This window comes from Cyprinus carpio, unplaced genomic scaffold (assembly GCF_018340385.1).
Source record: "Cyprinus carpio isolate SPL01 unplaced genomic scaffold, ASM1834038v1 S000001091, whole genome shotgun sequence".
NCBI classification, from domain to species: Eukaryota; Metazoa; Chordata; class Actinopteri; order Cypriniformes; family Cyprinidae; genus Cyprinus; species Cyprinus carpio.
The window spans coordinates 5,135-13,249 of NW_024873812.1; the positions used below are offsets into that span (position 1 = coordinate 5,135).

Consider the following 8,115-nt stretch of genomic DNA (forward strand, 5'->3'; position numbering starts at 1 on the left):
CTTATTACTTATAAAGCCCTGAATGGTTTAGCACCTCAGTATTTGAATGAGCTCTTGTTACATTATAGTCCTCCACGTCCGCTGCCATCTCAAAACTCTGGCAATTTAAAGCATGTCCCTTGTGTGACAGTGTCACAACTTGATTTGGTCTTTTATTTCCTCCCATCTCTCCGCTATTCTATCCTCTAATCCACCATCTCTTTTATACTCATCTATCTTCTCTTTTTCCCTATTTAATAGATCCTTCATCTGTATCTCATATTCTTCATCTTAATAGTGGGCTATTTAAAGACAGGCCACCCTAATGTCCAGTGTATTAGATCAGTAGTGAAGAAAACCCTACAGCTTACAGCACCTGGTATTCCCAGGCTGTATCCCATCCAAGTACTAACCAGGCCTGACCCTGCTTAGGTTCCGAGATCAGACGAGATCGGGCACGCTCAGGGTGGTATGGCCGTAAGAGAGGGCTGCTGCAAAGAGTGGGCGTTTAAAGACAGACCACCCTAATGTCCAGTATATTAGATCATTAGTGAAGAAAACCCTAAAGCTTACATCACCTGGTATTCCCAGGCGGTCTCCCATCCAAGTACTAACCAGGCCTGACCCTGCTTAGGCTCCGAGATCAGACGAGATTGGGCATGCTTAGGGTGGTATGGCCAAAGCAAGGGCTGCTGCAAAGAGTGGGCTGTTTAAAGACAGGCCACCCTAATGGTCCAATGTATTAGATCAATAGTGGGGGAAAGAAAACCCTAAAGCTTGAAGCATCTTCCCAGGCGGTCTCCCATCCAAGTACTAACCAGGCCCGACCCTGCTTAGCTTCCGAGATCAGGCACATTTTTTATTTTTTTATTATTATTATTATCAAAAGTATAAAATTGAAACAATTCACATTCAAAATAGAGTATTATAGCCATCAAAGCATTACATAAACACAAAACCCATCAATCCAGTCACCAATAGATTTACATACATATCTACATTCCTTCATTTTATTTATCATGACATTTTTTTCCCCTTCCCATTTAAACCTCCTTCGTCATCCACACATAAAAGTCCACATCCGTTAATGAAAACTTTTTCAAAAACATCTTTGCTCAGATATTTCCACATTAAAAAAAAATCTTTCTCATCACAGTTTTTATCATCACATTAATGTCCACTTTTTTCCCTTCAAAATATGCCAAATTCCTTCTTGCCCAAATTGCATATCTTGCATGACTTAGAATGTAATTACACAAATTAACCTTCAGGTCTTGACAATTATTACATTCACCAAATAAAAAAAATTTTCTCCCATTCATCTCCTTTTACCCTCTTTTCCCCAGTCATCCTTTTATCATTTTTTTTTTTTTCAGTTTTTCATGAAAGACACTGTTGTGTGGAAATTCTAATTCAATAACAATTTGTAGAGACAGAATGAAACACCAAACAGAGTTTTGTCTTTGTATTGCTTTAATTCTCTGCAGAGAATGATCTGGTTTACACACAGCTTGAGTCTGTGTGCAAAGAGATAAACACACAGACTACCAGCACCACGTTTTTATAGTATGTAAAAAGATACATTGAAGGACAGATTAGGACCTTTGAGCCAATCATGTTGCTCAGTGCACATCACCCCATAACACATGCACATCTCATGCACATTACATGGTAAATGTCTGGTTACACTCAAAACTGCCAGTCCCTGGTACAGTTTCCCCTTAAATGTTGTATTTCAACCTGAAGCAGTTATGTGCACAAAGTTACATAAAATAACTCAATGTCCTTTGACATCCCTAACTACCTTGATCATTGTATGTTTAAGAAGATACTTAAATGAGATTAATGCAATCAATGCAAGATTAACAATATTAAAAATTTCCATAACACTCCTCCCTTTTGATCATTATTGATCACTTATATTGATTAAATGTAGATAAATTTGTGAACACTTTACCCTTATAGTTTACATCAATCATGTAAATTCAAGATTTAAAACACCATTACTATCATAAGGCGAAAAAAAAGCATTTGCATTGTTTTTTTATGGAATATAGTCATTCCTAACATATAAGCAAGCTATAAAGAAAACAAACAACTCTTATATTTGATTATAGCTGTCAACCTGTGAATTGCATTAGTCATGTTCTTAATACCCACATCTATCACGTGGCCATCAGCATCGTTATCAGGAATATACATACACATGCAGTTACCAAAAGTACACACACCCCCCAACCAGGAGATGTGGTGAGTTGATCCAGTACACGTCGGTCTTGGCTGTGCAGTGAGCCTCAGCCCTCGAAGTTCCTTCTTGACGCCTTCCCCTTACCACCTTAGTAGCGTTCAGTTCATATCTCCTGATTTGGACTTCAATTTGAAGAAGGCTGACCCCAAGCACCAGAACTACAGCATGGAAGAACTTCGAATGTAATTACACAAATTAACCTTCAGGTCTTGACAATTATTACATTCACCAAATAAAAACAATTTTCTCCATTCATCTCCTTTTACCTCTTTTCCCCAGTCATCCTTTATCATTTTTTTTTTTTTTTCAGTTTTTCATGAAAGACACTGTTGTGGAAATTCTAATTCAATAACAATTTGTAGAGACAGAATGAAACACCAAACAGAGTTTTGTCTTTGTATTGCTTTAATTCTCTGCAGAGAATGATCTGGTTTACACACAGCTTGAGTCTGTGTGCAAAGAGATAACACACAGACTACCAGCACACGTTTTATAGTATGTAAAAAGATACATTGAAGGACAGATTAGGACCTTTGAGCCAATCATGTTGCTCAGTGCAACATCACCCCATAACACATGCACATCTCATGCACATTACATGGTAAATGTCTGGTTACACTCAAAACTGCCAGTCCCTGGTACAGTTTCCCCTTAAATGTTGTATTTCAACCTGAAGCAGTTATGTGCACAAGTTACATAAAATAACTCAATGTCCCTATGGACTATATACTACCTTGATCATTGTATGTTTAAGAAGATACTTAAATGAGATTAATGCAATCAATGCAAGATTAACAATATTAAAAATTTCCATAACACTCCTCCCTTTTGATCATTATTGATCACTTATATTGATTAAATGTAGGATAAATTTGTGAACACTTTACCCTTATAGTTTACATCAATCATGTAAAATTCAAGATTTAAAACACCATTACTATCATAAGGCGAAAAAAAAAGCATTTGCATTTGCATTTTTTTTTATGGAATATAGTCATTCCTAACATATAAGCAAGCTATAAAGAAAACAAACAACTCTTATATTTGATTATAGCTGTCAACCTGTGAATTGCATTAGTCATGTTCTTAATACCCACATCTATCACGTGGCCATCTGCATCGTTATCAGGAATATACATACACATGCAGTTCCCAAAAGTACACACACCCCCCCACCCAGGAGATGTGGTGAGTTGATCCAGGACAAGTCGGTCTTGCTGTGCAGTGAGCCTCAGCCCTCGAAGTTCCTTCTTGACGCCTTCCCTTACCACCTTAGTAGCGTTCAGTTCATATCTCCTGATTTGGACTTCAATTTGAAGAAGGCTGACCCCAAGCACCAGAACTACAGCATGGAAGAACTTCTCCGCTCCGTTCCACAGCCTGTGTTCCCTCTTGTCGAGTTGGTCTTGTAGTTTTCGCTGCAGTGGTCGGATGGTAGGTTTTCTAACAGCTTAAGTCCCTCGCTGTCATCCGTTGGCCCAAACTGACCCCAGATTACTCCCACACAGTGATGTTGCTGCGTGTTCAGCTCCCATACACCACTGTATGTTTGTTCACCTAAGTCAGCCAGACGTCCCCCTTGGCATGGGGCAGCTGATCAATCACTTTACTGAGCTGTAGCCCTCTGGTGGCACTGGAACCTTCCTGCAGTGACTTGCATGTACCCACGTAGCTCTCTCTGCCACTTTTTCACCACTGTGTGTTATTAGCAAGACCTGATATCATGCAAGACTCCTTCCGCTGGCTTGGGCAGAGCGTCCTTGACCTGCTGAGATATCTGAGAGAGAGAACAAGACAACTATCGACAGTAGTTTTAACATGTCATCTTCACACAAAGCTGTAGAAGGTAATAGTCATGGTTCTGGTCCTACTCCAATGGAAGCTGGCCTGCCAAACCAAATTTCAAATGGACTGAGGTTAGACTTTGTTCTTTTTATCATTCTTTCATATACATTAACACAATGGGGAGTGCTTCTACCCAAGACAGTCCTGTCTGCTCACAAACACTTCATTAATTTGTTCTTTAATGTCCCACCTGAGTGATGGCTTCATTTGCAAAAGGTGTGCCATTGTCACTCGTATATTATATGATCAAATCACTGATTTTGAAGTGGGTGTGCCACTTGAGGCATCATTTGCCCTCTGTCCACTTTGCTTGTGGCACAGATCATACATGATTGACAATACCTTTCCGCAAAGAAAGTGAATCCCCCTTTTGAACCAATATTGATTTAGCAAATCAAACATTCCCCCCTTAACTCATGTGATCTAGGCCATGTATAAGTTTTGCATAGTGTGGGAAAAAGTGTTTTGGTAGACATGGTCTGCCTTCAGTACTCAGCCAAAGGTTGTTTATCAGTTTTGCACTTGGCCTTCACCCATTGTTTCTTCTCCTCTGCTGTGGCAAAAGCTTGCATGCTGTAAGAGAATCAGAAGTGAGTGTGAATAAGTCATTGTTAAGTGTTACACAGGTAAAAGAAGGCTCTGTTCTCATAGCTGCGTCCTTTTTGCTGCAGTATCAGCATGATTGTTACCTAAAAAAACACAAAATCATCACAGTTTTTGGAATGTGTGACGCATTTGCAGATAGCAATTGACTTTGGTAACAAAATTGCTTCAAACAATGCTGCTATTTTATCATGGTTTAGAACACGTCTTACCATCCAGACTTTAGAAATTTCCTGTGTTTCCACAATGCCACAAAATCATGACAAACCCCCAAAATAGTAACGAGAATCTGTGTAATGTTAACTGTTTGCCCTTTAGCAATTTTGCAAGCCTCCGTCAATGCTACTAATTCAGCCGCTTGCACAGAGCAATGCGCGGGGAGCGCTCCAGATGTTATTGTTGCATATGCAGTTGTTACAGCTTAATTTGTTCTGTTTTTGCCAATATTTGGGTCTCTAGATGCTTAACCATCAATGATTAGAATTAAGTCAGCAGTTTTTTCTAAGGGGGTTTCTTTTAAATCTGATCTTGGTGTACAGACCTGTTCAAATGTGGCAACACAGGTGTGTTGTTTCCCCATCCTTCTTCGTAGGGAGCAGTGTAGCAGGATTTAACACTGTGCATCTTTTAATCGTGATGTTTGGCATTCCAAATAGAACTGCATTGTACCTGAGCCCATGTCGGTTGACAAATGGGATGTTTTCTGTTCCAACAGGATCACAGAGACCGTGCGTGGCACGAGCAAAGTCACATCAGAGTACCCCAAAATTTCCATTGAAGATAAAATAGCTTTTTCTTTGCAGATGCAACAGCTCTCAGGCATTTGGGCATGCCTGCCGCTACCGGATCGAGCTTACTCGAAAAAAAAAATAGGACACAGGTCTCCCCCATGATACTGTAACAGAACAGAAGTCATGAACCCATTCTCTCATCAACAGTTTGTACAAAATTTCTCTCTGGGTCTGGGAGTCCCAGTGTTAGTGATGTTTTTATCAGTAATATATTCTTAAATGCTTTCTCTGCTTCTGGGATCCAGGTCAGTTTGTCATGGGGTTGCAAGCCCTTCCCGTGAGCCAAAGCACTCAGGGGCGATTCTTCATTAACATAATTTGGAATGAACGTTCGACAAAACGAACACATGCCCAAAAAGACATTAGTTGCTTTTTCATAATAAGCTTTAGAATCTTTTGAATTGTCTCTTTTAGTTTCTCAGATTAAATTTGCCATTTTTAGTGATGAGATGACCTAAAAAATATCACCTCCCCTTTTACAAAAACTGCAGTTTTGACAAACTTGCTTTGCAACCCTCAGTAGCCAAATGGTTTTATAAGTTTTACAGTGTCTTGTTCGCATGTTTTTTAATCTTTATAACAGGGAAAATAGGTGTATGCACAGGAGAATTTTCACAGTGCACAATTACCCCAGCGGCTCTTAATGATTCAAAAACTGGTGTTATACCTTCAATAGCCTCTCTTTTTAGAGGATATTGAGGTTTACAGGGTCTGTAATCAGACTTTGGAGTGACTTGAACTGATTCAAAATTTTTTAATCAGCCCAACATCAAATTTAGATAAAGCCCAGAGTGTCTTAGGGACTTCTCTCAGTGCTGGGTGAGACTCTGCTTCTTACGCTGAGAGAAAGCAGTGACCGGTCTCTGTGTCATCATTCACACAGACTGTGCGTACAGCTTTAATAGCAGGGCCCGTGCAAAACACATTCGGTATGCAGACAGTGTTGGATTGTATTCGACATTGTCTTCTGCTGTCTCCACCCAATTCACATGAAAAATACAAATTTTTTACAAATAAACCAATGTCTTCCCAATGTTCGTTATTCTTTCTGGATAACGCAACATGTGGAAGAGAATCAACAACATCAAAAACATTTGCTGTTCATTTCTCAAATCAACAGCAACAGCGCATCTGTTTTCTGTCCAGATTAACCATTTCAGGTCTATCATGTTTAGACATGAAAAACCATTTCTACACAAACATTTAATCTCTTCCAAACAATGTATGTGCTGAGCAATGTAAATCAGAGAATGGCATAATTCAGAATTAGGTGAAACTGTCTTTTGCAGCATTGACAAGCTTTCACATAATTCATCATCTTTCAGTTTCCACTGGTAAATATACAACTGCGATTGTTGGATTGTGGCTAAAGTTTGAATTTGGCACTGGGCCACTTCCCAGTGAAATCTCTTTCTAACAAATTTTGAAGGCAGTTTTCTGACAGTAGAAAACAATGCTTAAAGTTCATGCCATTTTCATCCTCACATCTCAATGGTACAGTGAAATTTTCTCTGACAGTTTAACCAGATAGACCAAAAACTAAAATTCCACTTAATTTTGGAATTGGATCTATTTCATCCATTCTAATTACTGAGTTGCCAGCCCTTTCAACTCCATTAACCCATCATTTAATCTGTGGCATTTGTTTATAAGCTAATTTATTTGGATGACTATATGTATGTGCCTATGTTCTTGTCGAGAGAAGATTTGTAATTTTCTAATCTTCCAATGTGATCATGTATCAGAGCAAGCATTTTTTCTTCATTGCTAAGAGCGGAAATATCAGCAAGCATACTTTCTTCGTTGCAGTGAGCTTTAGAGAAAATGTGTGTGTGTTTCAGACTTATCTGTTTGTGCTGCGTGGCCTTGGTGGACTTTGCTCCCGACTCCCCCCTCCTTCTCCAGCTTCTGCTGTGAAAGTCTCTGTTGTCAGTTTGCCTCAGCTTTCTCTGGTCCAGCCGCCATTTGGTTGATCAAATGTGGACAGTGAAATTTTCCAATGTCCCCTCTCCCAGCAGTAAAAGCAAAGATCTGGATCAGTCTGAGACTGTCGTCGTCCTCTGCCTCGTCCGCTTGATTTTGGTGGTGTTCACTCTGACTGAAAAGTCTTGATCCGTTGACACAGTGTTTTCCACTGCTTGACGATATGCCTTGTCGTCGGCGTGATTCCAGTCTGCATTCTTCGTTTGAGCATTGCCTGTAGGGAAATGTGGTCTTATCTTGTGCCAGTCTGTTGCCCCCCCAGTTTGAGCAAAAGCAAATGTTTCAGTTCTTGCATGGTGGGGCTGAATTCTTGACAAAACATGTCCAAATCCTTTGCAAACTTTTCTCCAGAGTCTTTGGGGGTGAGGCAAGTGTGTCATAGCCTCTTTCAAGTCCTTCTAGTTCCGTGGTCGAGAGACCATCACAGTTCCGTTCGGCCCAGCCACTTGAATCATGGGGAAAAAGCTCTGACGTGCTCTCCTTTTTCCTCCAGTTCATCCTCATTCAGGCTGTCCAGCTGCAGTGTCACTCTCTCATGAGCTTTAGATATGGTGCTGACTCCAGTCACGGACTATTCCACTGCTCTTACGCCGTCGCTGGTGGCAGACGTTCTGGATGATTATGATGCTGTCGAAGTTGTTGCTGGTCAATTGCGAAGATCTGTGC

General features: G+C 40.1%; 2 pseudogenes; both read right to left on the reverse strand.

Moving 5' to 3' along the window:
- Window positions 1-343: 343 nt before the first annotated feature.
- LOC122143277 lies at window positions 344-462 on the reverse strand (annotated as a pseudogene).
- An 83-nt stretch (window positions 463-545) lies between these two features.
- Window positions 546-663, reverse strand: LOC122143278 (annotated as a pseudogene).
- Window positions 664-8,115: the final 7,452 nt, after the last annotated feature.